The sequence below is a fragment of the Schistocerca serialis genome, chromosome 5, assembly GCF_023864345.2.
Source record: "Schistocerca serialis cubense isolate TAMUIC-IGC-003099 chromosome 5, iqSchSeri2.2, whole genome shotgun sequence".
NCBI lineage: Eukaryota > Metazoa > Arthropoda > Insecta > Orthoptera > Acrididae > Schistocerca > Schistocerca serialis.
In genome coordinates, this window is record NC_064642.1 from 407,992,715 (window position 1) to 408,010,236 (window position 17,522).

The following is a 17,522-nucleotide window of genomic DNA, read 5'->3' on the forward strand; positions in this document are numbered from 1 at the left end:
CACACCATAACGTGGGCATACGACTCTCACAACTGCTCTGTGACAAAATGACACTTGCGACTAAGACTGTGCAGGGTAGCGGCCCATGCCCGATAAGACTGATGGGGCTGTTTCTTGCATCCATTGAACTCGACCCTAGCCACCACAACATGCATGCGGCGGCGATAATAGGAACACAGCAATGAACACGATGCGTCAAAAGACAAGGACGAGGGTTCCTGCAACGGCGCTAGCTGCCGCAAAACTTGATACAGCGAGGGAGATATCCAAGACAAGAAAAGAGTACAACATACCTCCGCATCGGCAACATGAAATGCCTGGAAATGCTGCCGAAGGCGATGTTCATATCCTCTGCCGACTCGTCACATGGGGGAAAGGGAGGAAGGAACGGCGCTGGAGCAGACTGCAAGGAGAGCAACGCTGGAAGCGCTTGTTGCATGGTTGCCATGAGCTCTGTCTGCTGGTCAACTAAAACCCGCACTAAATCCTCCATGCCATGGATAAGCTGCGAAACCAGAACAACGACGCAACACGCGAAAGAACGACCCTACTCATCGCCAATTGTGTAGTAACACGATTCACATTGTCCGTCACACTTCACATAGAGTAGACTGGGAACTGTCTGCTAGGTATGTCCGATATAAAACTGACTGAGCACGGCCCGTGCTGCCTGAGTTGTTGTTGTTGTTGTTGTTGTTGTTCCGCCGACAGAGGGTGCGGCCGAATTCTTGCATGCCCTCTGGTGGATGGGACTTTACTTGCGGCAACTACTGTCCGTGACGCACCGTGCCGATGTGCGCTTCCCGCGATCTTTCCGGTGGCTACTGCACTGCTTCTATAAAAGCTACTGATGTGAGTGTGGTTGACAATGACGTTGAGCTCACAAATATGTTTAAGTAGTCATAAAATGAAAGATACAAAGAATAGGCACATATGAGGGGATATTGCACCAAAATACTGGTATGCCAGGGACTTGATTTGAACTGAAAAGTTAATCAAACCAATGTAAGAGAACTGTGGACTAAGAATGACATGGGAATGAAAACTACAAAAGAGAGATACCAATTAAAAGGGATCTTTTTTCTTTATATGTCTTTTGTGTGATAACATTAATTAATAAGAAATGAAAGAAGATTTCACACTAAGTTGGTTGCAGTATTTTGCAACACTTTTAGGGCAAACTGTGAGAATATTTAAACCTTAATACATTTCTTAAAGTTGGCAAAAACTTCATACAGACAATGCAGCTTTGTCCAGTATACAAAGTCAATTAACCATTTTTGCTGCCAAGTTAATTATGCCTGCAGATGGCAAAACTTTCAGCACCAGCCATAAAAGCATCAACGGTTGGAAGAAGCCACTGCAAGCTACGTCTGTAAAGTATACTTGCAAACTGTTACAAATACTGCTAATCTACTCAAAATTATAGGAATTAATTCTACATTAATATATTTTTTTAATGTTAGTCAAAAAGTAGGTACTTTTGAAAAAGCCAATAATCCTAGTCTTGCATTATTCAGCTGCTGCTTTTGTATATTACTTGATTTCTGTTAAAACACCTTCACAACACTTGAACAGCTTGTAATATGCAATCACCCAGCCATGCACAAGAAAATGCAGAGTAATGAAACATTTAAAGAGTCACAAAACAGCTGTTTGGCTTGCAGTTAGTGTTTGCACAATGCAATGGTTTGATTTGCCAATTGTGTGTGACACATTCTCTTCCAGACTGAGTGTTCTGTTGTACCTAAGTATCATCTATTCTAATGTGGAAGGATCTGGTTTTTCATAGGCATCTATGTACAGATGCATAAGTATTGTGATGTGGTTGCTGTCACTATGGGAACAGCTCAACATAATGTTGTTGTGCCACTCTTTCATTGCTTAGAGTGAGCCCATACATAAGATGCATAATGGACAAGTCTTCTTCAGCAACCCTATACATGATGCTGTGTGTCTCTGTTAACACACAATGAACACTGCTGGAAAAACAAACCTAAACAGTATTGAATGCAAGCTTGAAGATGAAGAGTAAAGTGGACATTAATGTTGTCAATGCCGGCCACTGTGGCCGAGCGGTTTTAGGTGCTTCAGTCTGGAACTGCGCGACCGCTATGGTCGCAGGTTCGAATACTGCCTCGGGCATGGATGTGTGTGATGTCCTTAGGTTAGTTAGGTTTAAGTAGTTCTCAGTTTAGGGGGCTGATGACCTCAGATGTTAAGTCCCATAGTGCTCAGAGCCCATGTTGTCAACAGTAAGTCCCATAAGGAAATGGAACAATTTCACAATTTTTTTCCAAACCAGATGCACAGCATGGACTGTCAACATTTGCACATTTGTTCTGATAAAGTGCAATATAGACACAAAGATTAAGGGGTGGGATGGGCAGTGGGTAAGAAAACAAACTAAATGCAATTTCCCAGTATTGAGCCACCAGAGATCATGGGTCCATTACACCAAAATATTCACAAGATATCCCTGAACAACCATTGCTTTTTTTATCAGTGGAGTTTGGTTTCCACCCCCACCTTCCCAATAGCCTCACTCACTTTTCTCACACACAAATAAACTTTTGCACCACCTGCATATCTGCAGTGTGCAGCCATAGATTCAAGGGGAGTCAGAAATGAGAGAGTGATCTCATGAAACTATAATAAAAAGAACTTCACTGTGAAATATAAACAAAACAATAATAAAAATAAGGGCTGTTTGCTTAGATGAGCATGTCTGTGAAATCAAAATCTGCTGCTTCGTATATTCATGACCATGTTCTTCCATCCTGTGAATTATAAAATGCTTTGATCCTCCTCAGCATGATCTCAACAAGGTCACCAAGCTATTGCTGCTCAAATGAGACTCACTCTTTGATGGTGAACATCCTAAATTGATCTAATGTGTGAGGAGGGTTCTGTGATGACATGCTGCAGGTTTCAACTGAACATACAAATTCTCAATTTGGCGCATACCAGCAGATACCACAGACTATTCCATTTGGTTGATTCCTGCCTGCTGAAGGAAGGTGTTCATTAGATGGATGCTGTATGCTTGTGTACAGATGAATGTCTTACCAAAATGTTGACTGTGGTATTGGACAATATCTAGGAGGATTGTGTCTGGATATCACATAGCCCTTAAGCAACCTTGATAGTGCTGAGAGGCATCCATCATCCATACCTAACAGCATCCCCCAAAATGTGACAGATCTACCTCCCTACTGAACCTGTCAAATTGCGTACCTGAACTGGGAAATTATAGCTGGATACTCTACAGTCTTCTATGATGGTGCGCAGGAGGGGAGGATGGGGGGGGGGGAGGGAGGGAGGGAGTGTGAGAGAGAGAGAGAGAGAGAGAGAGAGAGAGAGAGAGAGAGAGGGGGGGGGGGGGGCGTGTGTGCATGTGGGCTTTTTTTTCACTCTGAAATTAATAGCAAACAGTGAAAAGCAATAAACACAGTTGGTTGGACATAAAATAATAATGAAATTGGAATAAATAGTTTTTATTCTCTATAATAAGAAGATAATGTAAACTGTTTCTGTCAAGGAAACATTTTTTGCATTTGCCCCCAAAACAAACAAGTCTGTCAGGTGAGTGAATATATAAAACTGTCAAGTGGAGGCTGCCAAACTTCCAAGTATTTTTTTGGGGTGATGATGGTCTAGCAGTGTTACGTCAGGGGCCTGGGATGTTAGACTGAGGGTTTTCAATTGAAAATAAATATTTACACATGGATATATCTGGATGAATGGTGTGAATCAAGAAAAGTTTATTGTAAAAATGACATTAGTGTTTATGTGCATAGATGTTCAGTTACTTAACAAATGATAATTCAACAAGGAAGCAAAATAAATGAAATCAAAATGAATAATGTGATATGTCCCATACTTCAGTTACGTCACATGAAACGTTCACCAAGTATACCATTGAACAGTTTTATTTGCAACACAAGAAATGACATCACAAATTTGGTATTAACACGATAACGAAGAAAAGGAAACATACAAAAACTTCCACGACTGAGTGAATGTTCAAATAACTTAGCTCCAAATGTAACAGTCACAGGCTGAATCCTTTAGCGTCTGTATGAATGAAGTTTGTTATAATGGCACTAAGTCCAACACTTTCGATGTGTGGGAGATGTAGTAAAAACAGAATAGTAAGTCCTCTCCACTTGGTGGTGTCCAATTGGCAGAGTCACACCTCATGTTGATGGCAAAGAGTAGAGGAATTAATCAGGGTAGTGCATCATCGAGGCGAGTTTTTCCTGATGCAGCTGGCTGCACTGGAACTGCTGGTTGCCATCATGATATAGGCCTAAATAGTCGTCTCACAGAGTGACACTTCTGTTTGATTGGCTCAAACTTAGTTTCAGCAAAAGTAGGAAATGGTTTTGTCTGCATGCACTGACAGGGGCTGCGTGTGTACCTTTGAGCTGCTGCTGGCCTGGGCACTTATTGCCATAGCATAACGTTAATTAACAAAAAATAACTGTGTATACCCACCTGCTGGGTACAGACATAGTCAATATTTAAGAATTTCATGGGATTGTAAATGACATACTCATCTTCAGAAAAAAGAAACTGTATTAATTTTTTTATGAGGATTACATGGCGAAGATTGCTGGTAATGGGGATGGGGGGTTAAGGGCAGACAGGGAGGTGGCGGGCATGAGAGAAAGTAACTGCAGTATTCCCAGGCCCATCTTGGGGGAGAACAGTAGTGGAAAGATAAAGACTAAGCATTTAGCATACGCTCTGAAAGTGACTTGAAAAATGAGAGCTCTATTTTTTGGTCACAGCTCTGAGAGCTGATCATCTCACAAGTCAGCTGAACCTGTGATATGATTAGATTGACATAGTGACTTTCCTGATGATGATTCACCCTCTTCCAATGAGAACAGTTGTCACATCAGTGGAAAGGCATAGGCAAAAAAGGAGGTCATTTTGTAAAATTTAAGTAATAACTACTGCTCACATTTGAAGCCTGGGGGGGGGGGGGGGGGGCATATCGTGGATGTATGTAACAGGAGGAGGGGGCAGGGGGAGATAAGAGGGTCTGGATACAAAAGTCTGATAGTAAGGAGTAAACAGTCATCATGATCTTCTTCTTCTTCTTCTTTTAAATAAAAATTATGGTTCAGAATCAAATAAGTCTTTAAGTCTTTTTCACAATGGTAAATAAGAGACTTATAATTCTTTGTTTCATCCTCAGTTTTTGGATAGGCCCAATGCTACTTCTTATTCATGGTGGGATACCACAGCATGCAGAGCCATGACTGTGTCTTTCTGCCAAATAGCCACATTTTGAAATGCCATGCCACAAAAAGGTAGTAGTCATGCAACATGGAGATACAATGAAACAAATGATAGCTGTGCCCTGAAGTAGTGTCCCACTTCTTCCCAACATCACTATGCACACAATGGATCTGAGCTAGCCTAGGCTGTAATTCACTGTCAAGCAAGCAGTAAATTTTGTATAGTTTGTGGAAGGCAAAGCACTTGATGTTACAGAATCTACCAATGTGGAAAATAGTAAAATTGCTCAAAAAAAGAAGAAGGAGAAGATTAAAAGCTTTTCTGGAAACAATTCTTCTGTGCAAAAGACAGAAAATTGCCATAAGAGGATGCCATGATTCTGCAGATGTTGGAATAAATGAAACCACAAATAAATTAAGGTAATTTTGTTGCACTACTTTGTTTCCATGCTCAGTCAGGCAATGCAGCAATAGAATAGCACTTACTTAGACAAAACCTTCACAAATCCAGAATGATGATATTGAACTGTGTGTTAATGCTGGCTGACAAAGCAGAAGACATATCGAGGTGAGAACAACAAGTGTTATGTTTATGATGTGCAGACTATTCATCTGGTGATGCGGAAAATTGATTATCAGGGAAGATTTTCTGGAATTTATCTACGTGGAAGATGTTTTCACACAAGCATCAACAATGAAGATCATAAGATATGCATTATCTTATTACTTGGATACGGATAGATTGCCTGGGAGGGCTCTGACAGTGCTGCAGTGACGAGTGGTTGATCATAAGGCATGAGAACAGTAATTACCAAACAATACCCACAAGCACAGTTCATAAATTGTGTGGTGTACATTCTCAATTTGGTTCTATCATATCTGAGTCTGATGAATGCTAGAACTAGTTCATACACCCACTGTGACAGGTATTCAAGTTGTCTTTTCTCATCATAAAAACACGATGAACCGGCTATAGTGGTTAATTCACTAAAATGCAGTCTGAATATAACACTGGAAATGCAATCAAATAGTGCTTACAACACAGACAGGTAAATCCTTAAGCATGGCTGAGTGAAACCCATGGCAAGTGATGATGCAATCAGTACTAAATGAGGAGGTGACATGTATGGTACACTGCAGTGATCATTTTGGATACTAACTGTTCCTGTAAAACAACAAGTGTAGTTTACCATGACACATGATTAAGTGCTACTGATTGCCTCTTTCATAAACTTATAAGCTAATACTGGAAATTTTGCAGGGTCAAACAAACACAAAAACCAAATAGAGATAAATGTCGGTGCTTTCATTACATGTAGTATATGAAACTCTCAATAACTACAGACATAAGGAAATGAAACCTTGTCACTGGGAAATAAAATAAATGCATAGGAAGCTGACAAGGCACTTAGGTAACATGCAGGGAGTTAGAGAAATTAATTAGTAGCATCATCTTTCCCTGCACAAACAATCAAGGTTTTTTTTTTTTTTTTTCAATGAAGCTGTAGTACTGGCATAATGACAACAAAGAACAAAGAAAAAATAGATGATACAACAAGTCTTAGAATCAAAGTAGTGCAAGAAAATTTCACAACAGGGAGAGAAAAGTAGAACTGATGGACATAGAAGGATGTGAGAGATTATCAGGAAGTTAATGTTACAAATAGCATGTGTGGAAGTCAGTGAAACTTGTACAAAATTTCTGTACTTACACAGTCTCCATATCACCTTTCATGATCCATGTCAAAAACTTCCTTTAGGTAAGGCAGTAACTTCCATCACGAGAACTGTACTCAAGGGGAGGTGATACATTGTGTATTGTCAACTGAACAAAACATAGAGCATGGGTCTGTGTGATCGAACATGTGGAAGCATGCGTGTTTCAATTATTGTAGATAGGTAGATAATGAGCCATACAAGCAAGATTATTTATAAACTCAAGGCTAATCACCTCTTGAAGGAAAAAAATACATTTGAGAAACACATCTGAAATGGAAAATGGTAAACTTTTGCACCTCAGGACAATTAGTGTAGCTACATAAACTCAGACTGAAAAGGGCACTATACTATCTGTAACAAGGAAAGTACCTGAAAAGAGAAACTCTCACCAACAGTCACTGCAAAACTTCTTAGTTGGAAGCAGAAATGGAGTCTAAATAAGATGATGGATTGCTTGCAAGTGTTTATTTGGAGACTGGACCTTTGCTGTGGTGCTATGTTGCACTGATTCAGCAATGGTTGAACAATAGGCATTTCAATCCATTAAGGACAGGGCATATTTACGTAGATTCCTTCAAAAACAGTGTGGCAGCTTTCTCTACATTGGTGACTTTAGTTCTGCACTTTCCTAGTGCAAGTTTTCATAACTTCATAAACTTTGAACATAACTTTGCCATGCCATGCAATGGTCAAAAATATTTGACAACAAAGCCACCAAACAGCAAAATAGTGCAAAAATATGACATAGCCATTCAGTAGTAGTAGTAGTAGAGATGGATATTAAAACATAAATAAACAATTAAAAGGTTGAAATGAGGCTGAGAAGGGCATACCAGTTAATTCTGGGTAGTGGTGGAAATTAGTGGGTTGCCGTGTAACAGTTTTACTGCGCATATGTTTTTGTACCAAACAATTATTTATCTGTTTTGCTTGATCCATAATGCCTCGTTAAGTTACGAAAATGAATTATATAGTCTTCTGATCTGGGAGCTGTAATTCAACATGGACAGGTGATGAGAAACAGAATTGTCTGTCCCAGGGGCATGTATAAATTCCTTAGCTCAGCCTGGTATCACAGCAGTTTGTCATAACACCACATAGCTTTCTATTTAGAAGAAAGGCATCCAAGCACTCTTTCATATACAGATCTGTTTCCTTCCACGTTGCAGATAAATTGTTCTGCTGAACTCTCTTCAAAAATATTTTAATCTTTTAGCCAGGTGCTTCACTTTGTCGAAATTCGTGCTAGGTAGCAGTTTCTCAAACTCAAAAGGGGAACATGTTTTGGGGCCATAAATGATCTCATAGAGAGTTAAACATGTTTCTTCATTTAGCCTGGCATTGTACCATAAAATCACACACTGTTATAGATGATCCCAGGCCAAGCCATTCATGTAATACGAAACATTTTTACTACCATTTTATTTATTGTTCAACGTTTCCATTACTCTTAGGGTGAAATGGCATAATGGTCTTTTCCTTTACTTGAAGTACTTGACATATCTGTACCATAAGGTTGAACATAAGGCTTTTCCGTTGATCTGATATAAAGATACTATTAAATGAGTTATGAATGCATTCATAACTGTCTTCAGTTGTTATTATGATAAGATAGTGAGAGAAATGATCAATGGTAGATAAAACATATCTATAATTCTGAAATGTTATAGGGAACGGCCACAAGACACCAAGTGCTATGATTTCAAAAAGTCCTGCTGCCTCAGATAAAGTTTGATGAAATATATTTGGTCTTCATTCTTGCACTCTCTTAGTGCAAAGGAGACAATTTTGAATGTAATCATCCGCATCTTTCTTTTGCTGTGGCCATCAGTAATGGTCTGCAACCCACTCATACATGGTGCATTTCCATTCTGACACACCTCTATGCTATTACGCCACAGTTGTAGTATGCACTTGCAGATAGTCTTTGAAACCATTATCCAATGAGAATTTTCTGATATAAAATGTCATCTCTCGTAATAAAGTATGGCAAGGTACCAATTTCCTGAATTCGGCATCGGATTCCTATGCCTTTTTAAATTCCTCAACAAGCATGTCTTCTACTTGTAGGATCTTAATTTTCTCACTCAAGGCATCTGCATTCCGATTTATTTTGGCCAGCTTGTGTTTCTGCATTCATTGCCACTCACTGGAGACACCCAGGTCACAAGCCACCTGCATGCTACACAGATTAAAAATGTGCGCTGGTCTGGGACTCAAACGTGAGACATTTACTTTTCACAGAGAAGTGTTCTACCAACTAAGCTATCCTAGTATCACTCATGACCTGCCTTCCATCAGTACCTCATCTTTGGCATTGTGTGAGCTATGCTCGATAGCTAAGTCACTAGAGAAATTGCCTCCAAAAGGCTGAGGCCCATGTTCAAGTCCTAGCTTGGCACACAGTTTTAATATGTCAGGATGTTGCAAATCAGCACACACTCCTCTGCAGTGTATAAATTCAGTCTGGATATTTAGTCATATTTACTGAGTTTTAAAGCCCACGTAACAACTCTTTTAAACTTAATGTCCAGATAGGTGTCCAGTGTCATGATCTTATTGGCAGCTCTCATGTCTATGCCGATGTGATAAGCCATTTACTGGTTTTCTTTGGGATTATCACTATTGGTGTATCCCAGGGACTGAAGGATGGCTGAATTACTCCTGATTCCTGTACTTCTGAAGTATTTTTTTCTACTGTAGGCTACAAATGATAAGTTATGTGACATGGTTTTCTGCCTACAGGCCTACCATAACCCACAGGAATGTCATGGAACATTGAGGAGGTTGCCTCTGTTTTTCAGACACGTTAGCAAATTTAGCTAGAACAGGGTACTACACACTCATACCTGCCTTACATGTGTGTTTAAGTTTCTTCTTAATTTCTGCTTTTATAGGTGAAGTGTGGTGGAATTTATGTAAAATTTCATTTCAGGCTGTTTTTATTGATGTGCTGTTATCTCATCAGCATTTACTTCATGCACTCCAAGTATGGCACCATGGGCAATTTTAATGTCTCTGCTTCTAAAATTATCTATGTCCTCTGGCATAAGCATACCCCATCTGAAACAGTCTCTCAAGTTAAACCATTCTTCCTCATGCACCTGCTTACAATCTAAAAAATTAATTTCTTGTCAGTGGATCCACTAAGAAAATATCTCCTCTTAAAAAATCTTTCTTCACCTCTATCTGAATGATACTACCTGAACTGCCTGATATTATCTTGACTATGTTTAATTTCGACAGTAAGTGGTTTAGTGGATTGTCAGAATGTGTCCATTCATTCTGGAATCTTTTATATTCATCTACTGGGAACATTAACAAAGGGTGTAATTCCCGCCTCTATCCAATCTCCAAATTTAGACTTCCTGTGTTCAGAAGCTAAATATTACTTGAAAATAGCACAGGAAATCATTACCTATGATGGCACCAAAGTCATGGTCACACTACCACATCATTTTGGATGTAAACTGGTATTATTCGCATTTCCACATTTTGTGAACCTATTGAGTAAATTACCTCTTTTCCAATCTACTCAGTCAACAATTCAGTGGTTTTTGTTCTTGACCCAAGTGGATTTAAATACTTATTTGTGCACCTGCATCAATGGTACAGGCAGAATGTTTACCATCAGTTTTATGTTGCAAGGTTATGTTTGCCACCTGAGCAATTCTTATCAGTTTGCTGGACTTTTGCAGAAGAGGAGTGAGGGGCAATGGCAGACTCTCTCCTGTTTGCGTTTCCCGTACTCACAGTCCAACACACATTTCCTCAGGCACCTTGGTAACCTATATGTTAGCAGAGTGATGCCAGAAAGTAAAAAAAATTTGCTCTCTCGTATTTGGTTTCTCTAAGTAGCCACATGCTAGTTCCAAACACTCAGGTCTCTTGTGGCCTGAGTGTTTCCAGTGAGTGCAGCACACTTTGGCAATGAATGCATGGGCAAATTACTAAGCCACTTTGTGTAAAAACATGACTCACAAGGCATCCTACAGTGTATTCAGCAATGCACACTTCACCTCAGCATCTACAGGTTTGTGTGGCTCACAAATGAACATATCCACACAGTGTATTTTTGCTTAACTGAGTAGCACCTTGTTCCTTTCCTTACTTTTCCTAGGTACAAATGTTCAGCATTATACAATTCTTTTTCAATCAGCAAAGTGCTCTAAATCCTCTCCAGAATTTTGGCATAGGGTGGGAAGCTTGTCTCTGCAGTAGCTAACATCTACATCTACGTCTATACCTATATTCTGCAAACCACCATGAAGTGCATCGCAGATGGTATGCCCCATTGAACAAGTTATTAGGGTTTTTTCCTATTTCATTCGCGTTTGGAGTGCAGGAAGAATGATTGTTTGAATACCTCTGTGCATGCAATAATTATTCTACTCTTATCCTCACAACCCCTATGTGAGCGATATGCAGGGAATTGTTGTATATTCCTAATGTAATCATTTAAAACCAGTTCTTGAAATATTGGTAATAAACTTTCTCATGATAGTTTACACCTATCTTCCAGTTCAGTTCCTTCAGTATCTCTGTGACACTCTCCCACAGATTAAACAAACCTGTGACCATTCATGCTGTCCTTCTCTGTGTACAACCAATATCCCCTGTTAGTTCTATCTGGTATGGATCTCACACACTTCAGCAGTATTCTAGGACTGGTTGCATGAGTGATTTATAAGCAATCTTCTTTGTAGATTGTTTGCACTTCCCCAGTATCCTACTGATACACTGAAGTATCCCACTTGCTTTACCTACGACTCAACCTATATGATCACTCCATTTCATATCTCTACAAAGTGTTACACACAGGTATTTGTATGAGTTGGTCGATTCCAACAGTGACTCATTCATATTATAATCACAGGATACTATGTTTGTTGATTTAACGAAGTGCAAAATTTTATGTTCAGGAAGTTTTAAAGCAAGTTTCCAATCTCTGCACCACTTTGAAATCTTATCAAGCTCTGAATGAATATTTATGCAGCTTCTTTCAAATAATATTTCATTACAGGTAACTGCATCATCTGCAAAAATCCTGGTTTTACTATTGCTATTGTCTGTAATATCATTAATATACAACATGAACAGCAAAGATCTCAACACACTTCCCTGGGGCACATCCGAAGCTAGTTCTACATCTCACGATGACTTCCCATCCGAGATATATGCTGCATCTTCCCTACCAAAAAGTCCTAAACCTAGTCACAAATTTCACAATACCCCATATGATCATACTTTTGACAATAATTGTAAATGCGGTACCGAGTCAAATGCTTTTAGGAAATCAAGAAATTCAGTATCTACCTGACTGCCTTGATCCAAAGCTTTCAGTATGTCATGTGAGAAAAGTGCAAGTTGGCTTTCACATGATCAATGTATCTGAAAACCATGTTGGTTGGCATTGAGGACATTCTGTTCAAGATACCCAATTATGTTGAGCTCAGAATACGTTCTAAGAGTCTATAACAAATTGATTTCAAGGATATTAGCCAGTAGTTTTGTGGATAGCTTCTGCTCCTCTTCTTTGTACATCGGTGTGACCTGTGCTTTTTCGCAAAAACTGAGCGAAGTTTTTTTGTTTGTGTTATCTATGATGGACTGTAGTCAGAAGAGGGTCTAACTCAGTGCAAATTCAGTATAGAATCTGACAGAAATTCCATCGGGCCCTGAAGCTTTTTTCAATCTTAAAGATATCAGCTGCTGCTCAATACCTCTGACACTAATAGTTATTTCATTCATCTTTTCAGTGGTACAAGGATTAAAATTGGGGCATTTCTCCTGGGTTTTTCTTTGTAAAGGAACATTTGAAAGAGGAGTCAAGAATTTCAACTTTTGCTTTGCTACCCTTAATTTCAGCTTCTATCTCATTCACTAGGGACTGGACCCTAACTTTGGCACCACTAACAGCCTTTACATATGACCTGAATTTATTTGGGTTCTGTGAAGGATCACGTGATAATATTCTGCTACGGTTGTTATTAAAGCCTCACACATTGCTCTCTTAACAGCCAAATGCACTTCATTCAGCATCTCTCCACCTATACCCTACACTTTGTTTTACACCGATGGTAGAATCCTGCCCACTCGCCTAATATAGGGTGCCTAGAAAGCTGTTTTCTCAGATCGCTAGACAACAATTCAAGCAAATCATATTAATGGAGTTTATTACAGTAAGTAAAATTGACAATACTGAACTTTGTGTGTTCACAAAGGTGGATCGCAAGCAAATGGCAACAGGCAAATAATCAATGTTCTTCGGTATATACAATATCAATGCATGAAACAAAACCGTTCATAAGTCACTGTGTGGAGTTTGTATGATGGCTCGTCATCCACTCTGCTGCAGCCAGGCGGCATGGCACTTATATTCTCCTCATATAGATGCTGCTCCTGTTGTGGTGTCATCCTAGTCAGAGTACTGTTGGCTGACATCATCTCACAGCCTTCTCTGCCATTCCGTTCTTCATCGTCCGTTCTTCATTGTCCATTCTTCATCGTCATGCTGGCACTTGTCGTTACGCCAGAGCACGTATTATTCAGTAATCTCTGTTTCTTTAGAAATTTCTTCACAGTGACTGTGTACCATGAAGGTTCCCTCCCATTATAAATTGTTCTACTGGATACACATCTGTCCAGTGCATGGTCAAATATTCTTTTAAACTTGAGCTAGAGTTCCTCTACGTACACCCAACCAGTGCTGAAAGTTTCAAGTTCCTCATTGAGATATGACACTAATGCTTTTTATCTAGTGTACTGAACATATATATTTTTCTGCTTGTTACCATAGTCCTTCGTACTTTGGTGATCATTGTTGCGACAACTGCATCCTGGTCACTACCAATTTCGATGTGGATATCCTCAAAGATGTCAGGCCTGTTTGTTGCCATTAGATCCAATATATTTACATTGTGAGTGGGGTTCCTAACTGTCTGATCTAGGTAGTTTTCAGAGAAGTTTCATAAGATGTCTTATCACAACCACCACTAACAAAGCTGTAATTTTCCCAGTTAACTGTTGGACGATTAAAGTCTCCACTGATGATTATAGTAAAGTGAACTGAGGTTTTCTCTAAAGTTGGCAGTTACATTAGGAGATGAGTCTGGTGGGCAACAGAAGGACTCAATTATCATTTTATGCCCACCCCCTGTTACTGAGTCTTGCCCAAAAAATCTCACAGGCAGCTTCAATTCCTACCTTGATGGATTTAAGTTTCTTGTCTACTGAAACCAATACACCACCTCCATTTCCCATTCACCTATCATTTTAATATACACTTAAATCTTCTGCAAAAACCACAATTTGCTTTTAATCTCAGGTTTCAACCAGCTTTCTGTACCGAGTATTATGTGAACTTCACTGCTTCTCATATGTATTCCAACTTTGGCACTTTGTTGCGAATGCTTTGGCATTAGGATTTTAATACTTTCACATGTGGGAGCACTTCTTTCAATCTTACTCGATCTTACACTGATACTTGTGTGTTTCCTACAGCTAAAAAAAGAATGAACTCGGAGCCCCAATGACAGGCATAATTTGTTCCAACATGTGCCACAATCTGCAGTCGGTTGCATTCTGCCAGAATAGCCTCTCCAACATGCTGAATGAGGTGCCCTGGCATACACACTGAGTACATCTTGTGTCCTTTCCTGTCCCTTGCTGCCATTTAGCCTAAGAGGTACCACCATTCACCATACATTTGAACTGCCAACAATTAATAGACCACTACCCTATGCTATGCTTATCTCCATATCAGTCCACTAGTCCTTTTTCTAAGGATGCTAAATGGCTTGGTATTTTTCAGCCCATCCACAGAATTTACATAAGTGCGAGCCTCTCTTTGCAATTTAACATTGGCAACTCCTACCAACACTTTGTCACTCCACACAGACATTTTTTCTACACATGTTAAAATTTGTATGAAAATGTGGACATTTTCACTTGGTTTACCAGTGAAGGTGAGAATCAGCAAACCCAATGCAACATCAGTTCCAGGTCAGTATAGAAAAGTCTGTGGGAACTCTGGAAATGGGGAAATGAGGCTAGGTACAGGCAGAGCGCTACTTTACAATTTAACATTCAATAATGTCTCATTCAGGCATCTTTGCAGATCTTTATTCTCCACCCAAATTTGCTCCATCCTCACTTGCAATTCTGGATCCATCTCCAGTTTTCCTTGTGACCTGCTTGTGGGCATCCCTTTGAACTATACACATCAAAATAAAGAAAAAGTGTCAGCTCTCAATGATGTCTGTGGTGCCATCAGCTATACTGGAATCTTCTCCCAAAAGAAAAGGTTGCCATTTACATTTTCTGGCTGATGATTGATGTAGCAGTGTCATGTAGTGACAGAGCACCAGTATCCAGCAACATGGTGGTGCTGGGTCATTGTATTCGTGATATGGCCTTGTGCAGGGATGGTGGGTGAGGCTGGACACCCTCACACAGCTGCAGCAGCAGCTGTACCCCGGACTGACTGTACTAAGCACTTATCCACTGCACCTCAGTGTGGAGCCAGGTGGCCTCGCATGATGGTTTAATTCATCTGACCATGGCTTAGTAAATTTTTATGTGGTGCCTCATAGACAAGAACAGAGTGAATCAGGCATCCCACTTCTGACACTAGTTTGTCGACTTGGTGGGTAGGGATGTAGTCAGGATTTAGAAGTGATGTGGTCTTAGAACTCATTTACAGACAAAGGAAACTATAATGGTTTAATTTTTTTATGGAGATTACATGGTAAGGACAGCTAGTGGGGTCAGAGAAGGTAACACCAGCAGATGCAGACACATCTCCAAGGAAAAGGAAAGTAAAAAGATAAAGAAGACAAATCAATTTAAAGTTTATTCTGGTGGTGACTCGTAACAGAAGAGAGCTCTGTTTTGTGGCCAGAAATCTGTGAGCTCCCTATCTCACAAGTCAGATGATCATTTAGCATGACATGAGTGGCAAGGGACTTTGCTGATTATGTTTTAACCTGCTTCACCATGAACCAGCCAACATTGCATCAGTGAAAAGGGTAAGGATGAAAATGGTGGCTAGTTTGTAAATTTCAATAGTAAAAATTTCTCACATTTGGAACCTGGTTGCACATTGCACAACTGAGAGTGAAACCACTTGGCATACAATCAAGGTATTGAATGAGGGACACACATGTGAACAAAAACTTGAACAAAACAGCTCAACTTATAAACTTTAAATCACACACTCATATATTATACCGCCACTGTAGTCTGACAGTGAACTAAAGAAAATACATTTATACATGGTATCTTGTAGGATTTGTAACTAAATGGTGAAGAGTCATTCACAGATATGGAAGTATTTCTGAAACCTAAGCCCCATAAAACAAGTGTGGGGTGCTCTAAAAATATGCATTGCACCAAAAACTGCACTGAGGGGGAAATGAGTCACAATACTTAGCAAAGTCTACATGAAAATTATTTTTCCATCTTTTATTCTCATTGTGCACAGTTTCACTGAAACCAATCTTTATTATGATCAATAAAACCTCATTAAGGAGTATATGTGCTAGGATAGGGTGACCAGATAACCTGTATTTCACGGGAACATCCCATATTTAGCTTAAGTGTCTCATTGTCCTATAAAAACACATGTGTCACATATATTGTCACATTTCACATTAACTGTTCTGTACATTTTGAATTAACTTGTTTTTAAGTAACATGTAGCATAACTGAATGAAGAAGAAATGTGAGCATACCCAAAGGATAAAGAAAATACACTGTTGTAGCACTCCACTGTAAGGCCACGAGTGGCTTACCGGGACCATCTGACCGCCATGTCATCCTCGGTGGAGGATGTGGATAGGAGGAGCGCGGGGTCAGCACACTGCTCTCCCGGTCGTAAAATGGTATTCAATCGAGTAGCTCCTCAATTGGCATCACGAGGCTGAGTGCACCTCGAAAAATGGCAACAGCGCATGGCGGCCAGGATGGTCACCCTTCCAAGTGCCGACCACGCCCGACAGTGCTTAACTTCGGTGATCTCACGGGAACCGGTATATCCACTGCAGCAAGGCCGTTGCCACACTGTTGTAGGTCAGCAATATATGTTCTGAGCAGAACACTCTGTTCCAGAACATACACTACTATGCTACTCACTGTTTGATTAAACCGAGCTGAACAAGGTCTATCACTCTCAACCGTTTGTGCTAAATCCCCCTGGCACTAATGCTGCTGCACAAAGTGTATTCTCTATTACAAAAGTTTTGTGGAGTGATGGGAGAAAATATAAAAATACAGTAAATGAAGTGGGCAAAAAGGAATACAAATGTCTCAAAAACGAGATCATCAGGAAATGTAAAATGGCTAAGCAGGGATGGCTAGAGGACAAATGTAAGGATGTAACGGTATATATCACTGGGGGTAAGATAGATATTTCCTTCAGGAAAATTAAAGAGACCTTTGGAGAAAAGAGAACCACTTGCATGAATATCACGAGCTCAGAAGGAAAACCGGTTCTAAGCAAAGAAGGCAAAGCGAAAGGTGGAAGGAATATATAGAGGGTCTATACAAGGA

At 39.8% G+C, this 17,522-nt stretch overlaps 1 pseudogene; it reads right to left on the reverse strand.

Annotated features, from left to right (window-relative positions):
- Window positions 1–16,912: 16,912 nt before the first annotated feature.
- Window positions 16,913–17,030, reverse strand: LOC126482437 (5S ribosomal RNA; annotated as a pseudogene).
- Window positions 17,031–17,522: the final 492 nt, after the last annotated feature.